The sequence below is a fragment of the Xyrauchen texanus genome, chromosome 2 (assembly GCF_025860055.1).
Source record: "Xyrauchen texanus isolate HMW12.3.18 chromosome 2, RBS_HiC_50CHRs, whole genome shotgun sequence".
Taxonomy (NCBI): domain Eukaryota; kingdom Metazoa; phylum Chordata; class Actinopteri; order Cypriniformes; family Catostomidae; genus Xyrauchen; species Xyrauchen texanus.
In genome coordinates this window covers 27,460,911-27,473,006 of record NC_068277.1, presented here as the reverse complement: position 1 = coordinate 27,473,006, position 12,096 = coordinate 27,460,911, and the positions used below count along the sequence as shown (strand labels likewise).

At 46.7% G+C, this 12,096-nt stretch overlaps 1 long non-coding RNA gene across 1 annotated transcript; it reads right to left on the bottom strand.

Moving 5' to 3' along the window:
- Window positions 1–1,821: 1,821 nt before the first annotated feature.
- Window positions 1,822–3,103, bottom strand: LOC127656427 (uncharacterized). The gene is made up of 3 exons (XR_007972161.1): window positions 2,565–3,103; window positions 2,362–2,427; window positions 1,822–2,269 (listed from the first exon to the last, which is right to left on the bottom strand). It is a non-coding gene; the product is annotated as an uncharacterized LOC127656427 (long non-coding RNA).
- Window positions 3,104–12,096: the final 8,993 nt, after the last annotated feature.

Here is a 12,096-nt window from a genome sequence, read left to right as displayed (position 1 = left end):
TGGTAAATTTAAGTAAGGGTGGGTGTAAATAACTCACTGCTCTGAGAATGACAATGACATTGCTCAAAATTAAGCAAAGTAGTCTTAATAACTAAACAATAGCACCTCCCTTTTTTAGTTATCTTCATGTCATTGAATTAATCATAATTATTAAATTATTTAAGAGGCAGATTGGGCAACTGATTTGAATGAACATTAAATCATTCTTTTCTTAGTAGTTTGTGCTAATTATTGTCAGTGCTGTGTGGATTACTTGTGAATTGTAATCAGGTACTGATTACAAATTGCTTGAAAAAAAATTAAATCAGTAATGTAATCTCATAGATTACATTGTTGGGGTAATCTAATTCGATTACATTTGGATTCATTTGGGATTACTTTCAACCTAATTCTATTTTATTTTGTCACATGCTTTTGAGTAGGATAATAATTTTAACATAAAATTACATAGAGAAAGAAAATGTATTCCATTCTTTATTACTAACAAAAGGAGCCTCACAAAAAAAGCTTATGACAGTTTTAAAAAGTGCATTACACATTACATGAATTAAATGAACATTAAATATAAAAATAAAATGGGGGGCCTGAGTAGCTCAGCGAGTATTGATGCTCACTACCACCCCTTGAGTAGCAAGTTCGAATCCTGGGCATGCTGAGTGACTCCAGCCAGGTCTCGTAAGCAACCAAATTGGCCCGGTTGCTAGGGAGGGTAGAGTCACACGGGGTAACCTCCTCGTGGTCGCTCTCAATGGGATGCATGGTAAGTTGTGCATGGATCACAGAGAGAAGCATGAACCTCCAAATCCTGTGAGTCTCTGCGGTGTCATGCACAATGAGTCACGTGATAAAATGCACGGATTGACAGTCTCAGAAGCGGAGGCAACTATGACTTGTCCTCTTCCACCCGGATTGAGGTGAGTAACTGTGCCACCACGAGGACCTACTAAGTAGTGGGAATTGGGCATTCTAAATTGGGAGAAAAGGGGACTAATACAGTATATATATATATTACTAAGTTTATAATAAAAAAAACTTGAGACATCAAGTTTATTTTAAGGGCATATAACAATAGCAGCATTACCAACATTAATGACTACAAAATCAACATAAAATGAATGAAATGTTATGCCATGAAATCAATAGCAACTTTGCCTAGATCAAAGCTTTCATCTAAAAACACTGATACAATTTTAATTCTTAGTGCTTACTGACAGTCCATCACCTATTCCATAGCAGCGGTGCAATATATTATCTTTTAAACATCAAGAATATTCTAAAAGAGCAGAATATTTTAAAACGGCAGAGTTCCACTGAGTCGCACAATGAACAGTCGTGTCAAGTTTTGTGCAGTGGACTGCACTGCATTAGCAGCAACAGTAGAGCAATGCGCTTTGTTCCATATTGCTTCACATTACTATGAACACTCACTACCTAATCCTAAACTGAGGATTAGGTAGTAATCAGAAGGGCAACTGCTCCCTTTTTATTGCTTTTATTTGTGAAATTAAAATGACAGTAACTGCATATTTTACAGTTGTAATGTAAAAGGAGCACATGCTCAAAATGTTCATCTGTGAGACTATTGTGCTTCGGGTTAAGAATATGATTATATAGATATGAAAATGATTAACAACTTACTGCTGTTGATTTGTTAATATGTAATTGTAAAATGTAATTTTTTTTCCAATTACAAGTACTTTAATTTTGTAATCGTATTATGTAACGCAAAATTACATGTAATCCGTTACTGCCCAGCACTGATTATGGTTTATATTTCAGACAATTTCATCACCAAAGAAGGAGTTAATTATTTTGGATTACAGATTTAAAGGCACTTTTATTGTCTTCTGTTTCCCTGATAAATCTCATCTCATCTAGTCCTGTAACTTTGTCAGAATTCTACAGATTCTTTAAGGCACACTTGCTTATATTTTGATTCTTGTGGTATATATATATAGATCAGTGGGTATACCCGGTTTTCATAACCTACTAAATAAATTGGAAGTTGTTTTCCTCTCTCCCATTTATCCCGTTACATTTACACGTAGGCCTACAATTAAATGCAAATAGGGTTGGCAAATATGTATCACGAATCAGTAAAAATAGCAAAGTATGTGTTATAATTTGCTTTTATTGAAGGTTTCACAGCGCCACATCACACATTTTCATTTGCAGCGAGTTTGGCACGATTTGTCCTTGTCCTTGTCCTTGCACGCGCTCTCACAGCCCTTGGTGTCCTTACTGCACCCGGATGCCGTGCCACAGCAACCTACCGGAACGAAAAAGGGAAATGTATGCAATTTTGCAGAACCTTGAGTGAGGTGATGTTTAACAACCCGACACGTTAGTTATGTGACTCACTTTTCTTGCATTGTGAGCTTGTGCAATTCGTGCATTTGCAGTTTTGCCCGCAGTTACAAGATCCAGCTGCAACACAGACAGAGACGTCTCACATCTACCAGATATGCGTATCAGTGTCATCGAATTTTCTTGATAAACTGCTGCATTTCTATGCTAGAATAACTTCTACTACACCTGGTTTTAAATTTAGATAATATACATACATTTAGAACAGTCACACTTCTCCATTATTTCCCACCTCAATTCCAACGAGTTTATTATGCTTTCGTGAATAAATCTGGTCTGTGGAAATAAATGGAATCGCTCGTACGTGCGTCACACTCTACAATCACGTGCAAACGTCTTATGAACTGTGTGAGCTGATGGATAAAATGGTAACCAGAGATCTTCTACACATAGTCTATAACAACCTCCTCGTTTTTTAATATAGAGAACGTAATAGCCAAGTAGTGTGTTACGACAGTAAAGTCACCGTTTGTGGATACCATTTAAACGAATCGTGAGAGCCGTAAACGGACACCTATCTGTCGTAAAATTGTCTACGTTTTCTCTTATAAAGCAACAATTTTATCGTTGTAAACTCCACACATAGTTCATTACAAAATAATTGTTTAGTGTAAAATATGTTGAAGATTAGCAGACCGACAGTCAATTAATTAAGTAATGAGCTGTTCCTCACAAAAGCAGTTTATTCAGCGTACTGAAGCATTTCCTCATCCATTAAAAATACGGCCTCTTGTCTCCTCTCCAGGGTACCGCCCATAGAATGCTATAACTACGTTTCCGCCAAGGTTTTTTTTTACGAAAAATGTTTTAGCGCATACAAATAAAGCTGATGGAAATGCAAATTATCCCTTAAAATAGTCGGCTGAATGACATTCTCAGAATGTTTTGCACTTTTTTCAAGACAATAAACTACCAGAACTATTTGTCCAATGAGTTCACTTTCAGAAAACCAGATTTTGAAAATGTTAAATCTTTTAAATCTAACCCTCTTTACCTCGAATCGTATTTTTTCTCATTTTAACTTTGTCGATTAAAAAACAGCATGGAAACAGCTAAGAGAACGCCACCTTATGCTATTTCAAGGACAGGACATATGCTAAATTTATAGAAGAGCTCTGCTAGTAACACTTTGTTTGCCTAGTCTGAAGTATGGAGTGGTGGTGGCGTAGTGGACTAAAGCACATAACTGGTAAAAGAAGGTCGCTGGTTCGATCCCCACAGCCACCACCATTGTGTCCTTGAGCAAGACACTTAATCCAGGTTGCTCCGGGGGGATTGTCCCTGTAGTAAGTGCACTGTGAGTCGCTTTGGATAAAAGCATCTGCCAAATGCATAAATGTAAATGTAGTCTTGCGAAAGTCGATGCAATATTTACACGCTGTTAATCGGTCTTTGTCTGTCTAGTGTGTTTATTATGTATGACGTCACAGAAGTGCCATTTTGAAGGTATTGGCTCTGCAGAGAAGTGAAGAAAAGAGATTGCATGCACCTGCCAGAGAAGACAGTTGGATCTGTTCTCGTTGTTCCACCTAAGCCCAAGCAGCTGCCTAGCATGTTAAATTATAGTAAAATCTGTTATTTTTACTTGTTGATGGTGCTCATGTTACACAAACATGTATCCGCTTATCTCATGGCCTTATGTGCCTACACAGCCTGAGGGTAAGAATTGCACATTGTTTACTTTTGTCCAAGTTGTACATTTGTAATGTTTACTTTTGCCCAAGTTGCACATTTCAAAAGCATGTTTGTTCTAAATCATGGGATGTTACAAAGGGATGTGATGTTATTGCCTCTACTTAGTTCTTTGTCAGTGTTTACTTACATGTACAACTACTTAACTTACATTTACTTTAGTACTTGATTACATGTTCTGTTTTATGCACTGATTATTATTATTACATTTATTATTGTTACGACTATTGTAAGTAGTTGTCAACATGTGACTTCTATGCCTCTAGCATTAAACCAGGGTACTGTGTGTATAACATTTGGTTTCCATGCTTCATTTGGCTGTCAAAGTGTTGATAACAAGGAGACAATAAAGAACACATTTTTGAAAAATGCCATATTGTGCATGTAAGACAGGGTGAAAAAGCAGTTTTAAAATGCATAACAGGAGATGTGGCAAGCAGGATAAAGCATCAGCACAAAATGTATTCTTAAACTGTAGTTGGACACAGTGGAAGTAGTAGAAACAAAGTTGACAACAAAGAAACAAACATTATTAGATTGATCAGAATACATCAGCACAGAATGCATTTCTACACTACAGTTGGACATTGGTTTGTTAGTGTACAACAGACAGTGACAATCTTATCAAAAAATGTGACATCCTCACCTTCACGTGGAAGTATCATGTTGATGGGTATGGTTCCTGTTAAGAATTTATACTTCTGACAAACATTTTCGATGACCCTTTCAATGTGGATTCTTAGATGTGCTATTTTTCTAGTCTCCTCTACATCTTTTGCAGCTAGCTGACACCTGCCTTTTTCAAAGGCTGGGAGTTTGACCTCTGCACATAATTTGCCAACACTTTCCTGTATGTCAAAATCAACCAAGACAATGTCCCCTGGCCACAAATTGTGAAAAAAAAAAACAACTGTTCTATGTTATATGTTTGTCACTTGTACAGTCACCCCACCCTTGATATGAAACAAACAGATGCCTTGGGTGTAATACCTATCAAATACTTCATAGTGTGATTGTGCTTGTAGCTGGAAAGCATTTTGGCATGTGCTTTAAGATTGGATGCTTTCTCTGTGAAAATCTCAAAACAATCTAAAATCACTGATATCTCTGTGTCCAAAGGACTCCACAAACTGGTGAGGCATACTTTTGTGCAAAGTGTCTCTGTGGACAAAGTGCCTCAGGTTTGCATATAAAAATGACACTATTTCATTGAAAGTTCTGTACACTGTCTTTGAGGAAACATGAAAGAGATGGGCCAGGTGTTGTGCAGACAGATCCAATCTGAGGTGCATAAAAGTTAACAGTAGCATTTGAAATGGAGTGAGAATTGTATTTTGGTCTGACATGAGAGGCACCAAAAAATGTAATAAGGCCATAAAGGTTCCCAGGTTTGGCAGACCCGTATATTACTTTATTATCTCCCAAAAAAACATCAGACATCCTGTACTCATCAAGTTCATGGCACAGCTGTCAGTTTTCTTCCAACAGGCGGTTTACTTCTGCACATCTGCGTGCACACATGTTACATTCAGTCTGTGCCACTGCCACCTCCTGAGTGGTATTGTGTGTCCCCTCCTCAGTGTGTAGCTGACCATATCATACAGCCTCCTGTTCTCCCTCCTCAGTGTGTAGCTGACCATCTCCTACAGCCTCCTGTTCTCCCTCCTCAGTGTGTAGCTGACCATCTCCTACAGCTTCCTGTTCTCCCTCCTCAGTGTGTAGCTGACCATCTCCTCCAGCCTCCTGTTCTCCCTCCTCAGTGTGTAGCTGACCATCTCCTACAGCCTCCTGTTCTCCCTCTTCAGTGTGTAGCTGACCATCTCCTCCAGCCTCCTGTTCTCCCTCCTCAGTGTGTAGCTGACCATCTCCTCCAGCCTCCTGTTCTCCCTCCTCAGTGTGTAGCTGACCATCTCCTACAGCCTCCTGTTCTCCCGCCTCAGTGTGTAGCTGACCATATCCTCCAGCCTCCTGTTCTCCCTCCTCAGTGTGTAGCTGACCATCTCCTACAGCTTAATGTTCTCCCTCAGTGTGTAGCTGACCATATCCTCCAGCCTCCTGTTCTCCCTCCTCAGTGTTTAGCTGACCATCTACTACAGCCTCCTGTTCTCCCTCCTCAGTGTGTAGCTGACCATATCCTCCAGCCTCCTGTTCTCCCTCCTCAGTGTGTAGCTGACCATCTGCTACAGCCTCCTGTTCCCCTCCTCAGTGTGTAGCTGACCATCTCCTACAGCTTCCTGTTCTCCCTCCTCAGTGTGTAGCTTCCTGTTCTCCCTCCTCAGTGTGTAGCTGACCATCTCCTCCAGCCTCCTGTTCTCCCTCCTCAGTGTGTAGCTGACCATCTCCTCCAGCCTCCTGTTCTCCCTCCTCAGTGTGTAGCTGACCATCTCCTCCAGCCTCCTGTTCTCCCTCCTCAGTGTGTTGCTGACCATCTCCTACAGCTTCCTGTTCTCCCTACTCAGTGTGTAGCTGACCATATCCTACAGCCTCCTGTTCCCCCTCCTCAGTGTGTAGCTGACCAACTCCTACAGCTTCCTGTTCTCCCTCCTCAGTGTGTAGCTGACCATATCCTCCAGCCTCCTGTTCTCCCTCCTCAGTGTGTAGCTGACCATCTCCTCCAGCCTACAGCTTCCTGTTCTCCCTCCTCAGTGTGTAGCTGACCATCTCCTACAGCCTCCTGTTCTCCCTCCTCAGTGTGTAGCTGACCATATCCTCCAGCCTCCTGTTCTCCCTCCTCAGTGTGTAGCTGACCATCTACTACAGCCTCCTGTTCTCCCTCCTCAGTGTGTAGCTGACCATATCATCCAGCCTCCTGTTCTCCCTCCTCAGTGTGTAGCTGACCATCTGCTACAGCCTCCTGTTCCCCTCCTCAGTGTGTAGCTGACCATCTCCTACAGCTTCCTGTTCTCCCTCCTCAGTGTGTAGCTTCCTGTTCTCCCTCCTCAGTGTGTAGCTGACCATCTCCTACAGCCTCCTGTTCTCCCTCCTCAGTGTGTAGCTGACCATCTCCTCCAGCCTCCTGTTCTCCCTCCTCAGTGTGTAGCTGACCATCTCCTCCAGCCTCCTGTTCTCCCTCCTCAGTGTGTTGCTGACCATCTCCTACAGCTTCCTGTTCTCCCTACTCAGTGTGTAGCTGACCATATCCTACAGCCTCCTGTTCCCCCTCCTCAGTGTGTAGCTGACCATCTCCTACAGCTTCCTGTTCTCCCTCCTCAGTGTGTAGCTGACCATATCCTCCAGCCTCCTGTTCTCCCTCCTCAGTGTGTAGCTGACCATCTCCTCCAGCTTACAGCTTCCTGTTCTCCCTCCTCAGTGTGTAGCTGACCATCTCCTCCAGCCTCCTGTTCTCCCTCCTCAGTGTGTAGCTAACCATCTCCTCCAGCCTCCTGTTCTCCCTCCTCAGTGTGTAGCTGACCATCTCCTACAGCTTCCTGTTCTCCCTCCACAGTGTGTAGCTTCCTGTCTCCTTCCTCAGTGTAAAGCTGACCATCTCCTCCAGCCTCCTGTTCTCCCTCCTCAGTGTGTAGCTGACCATCTCCTAAAGCCTCCTGTTCTCCCTCCTCAGTGTGTAGCTGACCATCACCTCCAGCCTCCTGTTCTCCCTCCTCAGTGTGTAGCTGACCATCTCCTCCAGCCTCCTGTTCTCCCTCCTCAGTGTGTAGCTGACCATCTCCTCCAGCCTCCTGTTCTCCCTCCTCAGTGTGTAGCTGACCATCTCCTACAGCCTCCTGTTCTCCCTCCTCAGTGTGTAGCTGACCATCTCCTCCAGCCTCCTGTTCTCCTCCTCAGTGTGTTGCTGACCATCTCCTACAGCCTCCTGTTCTCCCTCCACAGTGTGTAGCTGACCATATCCTCCAGCCTCCTGTTCTCCCTCCTCAGTGTGTAGCTGACCATCTCCTCCAGCCTCCTGTTCTCCCTCCTCAGTGTGTAGCTGACCATCTCCTACAGCTTCCTGTTCTCCCTCCTCAGTGTGTAGCTGACCATATCCTACAGCCTCCTGTTCCCCCTCCTCAGTGTGTAGCTGACCATCTCCTACAGCCTCCTGTTCTCCCTCCTCAGTGTGTAGCTGACCATCTCCTCCAGCCTCCTGTTCTCCTCCTCAGTGTGTTGCTGACCATCTCCTACAGCCTCCTGTTCTCCCTCCACAGTGTGTAGCTGACCATATCCTCCAGTCTCCTGTTCTCCCTCCTCAGTGTGTAGCTGACCATCTCCTCCAGCCTCCTGTTCTCCCTCCTCAGTGTGTAGCTGACCATCTCCTACAGCTTCCTGTTCTCCCTCCTCAGTGTGTAGCTGACCATATCCTACAGCCTCCTGTTCTCCCTCCTCAGTGTGTAGCTGACCATCTCCTACAGCTTCCTGTTCTCCCTCCTCAGTGTGTAGCTGACCATATCCTCCAGCCTCCTGTTCTCCCTCCTCAGTGTGTAGCTGACAATCGCCTAAAGCTTCCTGTTCTCCCTCCTCAGTGTGTAGCTGACCATGTCCTACAGCTTCCTGTTCTCCCTCCTCAGTGTGTAGCTGACGATCTCCTCCAGCCTCCTGTTCTCCCTCCTCAGTGTGTAGCTGACCATCTCCTCCAGCCTCCTGTTCTCCCTCCTCAGTGTGTAGCTGACCATCTCCTAAAGCCTCCTGTTCTCCCTCCTCAGTGTGTAGCTGACCATCTCCTCCAGCCTCCTGTTCTCCCTCCTCAGTGTGTAGCTGACCATCTCCTACAGCTTAATGTTCTCCCTCAGTGTGTAGTTGACCATATCCTACAGCCTCCTGTTCTCCCTCCTCAGTGTGTAGCTGACCATCTACTACAGCCTCCTGTTCTCCCTCCTCAGTGTGTAGCTGACCATCTCCTCCAGCCTCCTGTTCTCCCTCCTCAGTGTGTAGCTGACCATCTCCTCCAGCCTCCTGTTCTCCTCCTCAGTGTGTTGCTGACCATATCCTACAGCCTCCTGTTCTCCCTCCTCAGTGTGTAGCTGACCATCTCCTAAAGCCTCCTGTTCTCCCTCCTCAGTGTGTAGCTGACCATCTCCTCCAGCCTCCTGTTCTCTTTCCTCAGTGTGTAGCTGACCATCTCCTCCAGCCTCCTGTTCTCCCTCCTCAGTGTGTAGCTGACCATCTCCTCCAGCCTCCTGTTCTCCCTCCTCAGTGTGTAGCTGACCATCTCCTACAGCCTCCTGTTCTCCCTCAGTGTGTAGCTGACCATCTCCTCCAGCCTCCTGTTCTCCATCCTCAGTGTGTAGCTGACCATCTCCTACAGCTTCCTGTTCTCCCTCCTCAGTGTGTAGCTGACCATATCCTCCAGCCTCCTGTTCTCCCTCCTCAGTGTGTAGCTGACCATCTCCTACAGCTTCCTGTTCTCCCTCCTCAGTGTGTAGCTGACCATCTCCTACAGCCTCCTGTTCTCCCTCCTCAGTGTGTAGCTGACCATCTCCTACAGCTTTCTGTTCTCCCTCCTCAGTGTGTCGCTGACCATCTCCTACAGCTTCCTGTTCTCCCTCCTCAGTGTGTAGCTGATCATCTCCTACAGCTTCCTGTTCTCCCTCCTCAGTGTGTAGCTGACCATCTCCTACAGCTTCCTGTTCTCCCTCCTCACTGTGTAGCTTCCTGTTCTCCCTCCTCAGTGTGTAGCTGACCATATCCTCCAGCCTCCTGTTCTCCCTCCTCAGTGTGTAGCTGACCATCTCCTACAGCTTCCTGTTCTCCCTCCTCAGTGTGTAGCTGACCATCTCCTACAGCCTCCTGTTCTACCTCCTCAGTGTGTAGCTGACCATCTCCTACAGCTTCCTGTTCTGCCTTCTCAGTGTGTAGCTGACCATCTCCTCCATTCTCCTGTTCTCCCTCCTCAGTGTGTAGCTGACTATCTCCTCCAGCCTCCTGTTCCCCCTCCTCAGTGTGTAGCTGACCATCTCCTACAGCTTCCTGTTCTCCCTCCTCAGTGTGTAGCTGGCCATCTCCTACAGCCTCCTGTTCTCCCTCCTCAGTGTGTAGCTGACCATCTCCTACAGCCTCCTGTTCTACCTCCTCAGTGTGTAGCTGACCATCTCCTACAGCCTCCTGTTCTCCCTCCTCAGTGTGTAGCTGACCATCTCCTACAGCTTAATGTTCTCCCTCAGTGTGTAGTTGACCATATCCTACAGCCTCCTGTTCTCCCTCCTCAGTGTGTAGCTGACCATCTACTACAGCCTCCTGTTCTCCCTCCTCAGTGTGTAGCTGACCATCTCCTCCAGCCTCCTGTTCTCCCTCCTCAGTGTGTAGCTGACCATCTCCTCCAGCCTCCTGTTCTCCTCCTCAGTGTGTTGCTGACCATATCCTACAGCCTCCTGTTCTCCCTCCACAGTGTGTAGCTGACCATATCCTCCAGCCTCCTGTTCTCCCTCCTCAGTGTTTAGCTGACCATCTCCTCCAGCCTCCTGTTCTCCCTCCTCAGTGTGTAGCTGACCATCTCCTACAGCTTCCTGTTCTCCCTCCTCAGTGTGTAGCTGACCATATCCTACAGCCTCCTGTTCCCCCTCCTCAGTGTGTAGCTGACCATCTCCTACAGCTTCCTGTTCTCCCTCCTCAGTGTGTAGCTGACCATATCCTCCAGCCTCCTGTTCTCCCTCCTCAGTGTGTAGCTGACAATCGCCTAAAGCTTCCTGTTCTCCCTCCTCAGTGTGTAGCTGACCATGTCCTACAGCTTCCTGTTCTCCCTCCTCAGTGTGTAGCTGACCATCTCCTCCAGCCTCCTGTTCTCCCTCCTCAGTGTGTAGCTGACCATCTCCTCCAGCCTCCTGTTCTCCCTCCTCAGTGTGTAGCTGACCATCTCCTAAAGCCTCCTGTTCTCCCTCCTCAGTGTGTAGCTGACCATCTCCTCCAGCCTCCTGTTCTCCCTCCTCAGTGTGTAGCTGACCATCTCCTACAGCCTCCTGTTCCCCCTCCTCAGTGTGTAGCTGACCATATCCTACAGCCTCCTGTTCTCCCTCCTCAGTGTGTAGCTGACCATCTACTACAGCCTCCTGTTCTCCCTCCTCAGTGTGTAGCTGACCATCTCCTCCAGCCTCCTGTTCTCCCTCCTCAGTGTGTAGCTGACCATCTCCTAAAGCCTCCTGTTCTCCCTCCTCAGTGTGTAGCTGACCATCTCCTCCAGCCTCCTGTTCTCTTTCCTCAGTGTGTAGCTGACCATCTCCTCCAGCCTCCTGTTCTCCCTCCTCAGTGTGTAGCTGACCATCTCCTCCAGCCTCCTGTTCTCCCTCCTCAGTGTGTTGCTGACCATCTCCTACAGCCTCCTGTTCTCCCTCCTCAGTGTGTAGCTAACCATATCCTACAGCCTCCTGTTCTCCCTCCTCAGTGTGTAGCTGACCATCTCCTCCAGCCTCCTGTTCTCCCTCCTCAGTGTGTAGCTGACCATCTCCTCCAGCCTCCTGTTCTCCCTCCTCAGTGTGTAGCTGACATCTCCTACAGCCTCCTGTTCTCCCTCCTCAGTGTGTAGCTTCCTGTTCTCCCTCCTCAGTGTGTAGCTGACCATCTCCTACAGCTTCCTGTTCTCCCTCCTCAGTGTGTAGCTGACCATCTCCTACAGCTTCCTGTCTCCTTCCTCAGTGTGTAGCTGACCATCTCCTCCAGCCTCCTGTTCTCCCTCCTCAGTGTGTAGCTGACCATCTCCTACAGCTTCCTGTTGTCCCTCCTCAGTGTGTAGCTGACCATCTCCTACAGCTTCCTGTTGTCCCTCCTCAGTGTGTAGCTGACCATCTCCTACAGCTTCCTGTTCTGCCTTCTCAGTGTGTAGCTGACCATCTCCTCCATTCTCCTGTTCTCCCTCCTCAGTGTGTAGCTGACTATCTCCTCCAGCCTCCTGTTCCCCCTCCTCAGTGTGTAGCTGACCATCTCCTACAGCCTCCTGTTCTCCCTCCTCAGTGTGTAGCTGGCCATCTCCTACAGCCTCCTGTTCTCCCTCCTCAGTGTGTAGCTGACCATCTCCTACAGCCTCCTGTTCTACCTCCTCAGTGTGTAGCTGACCATCTCCTACAGCCTCCTGTTCTCCCTCCTCAGTGTGTAGCTGACCATCTCCTCCAG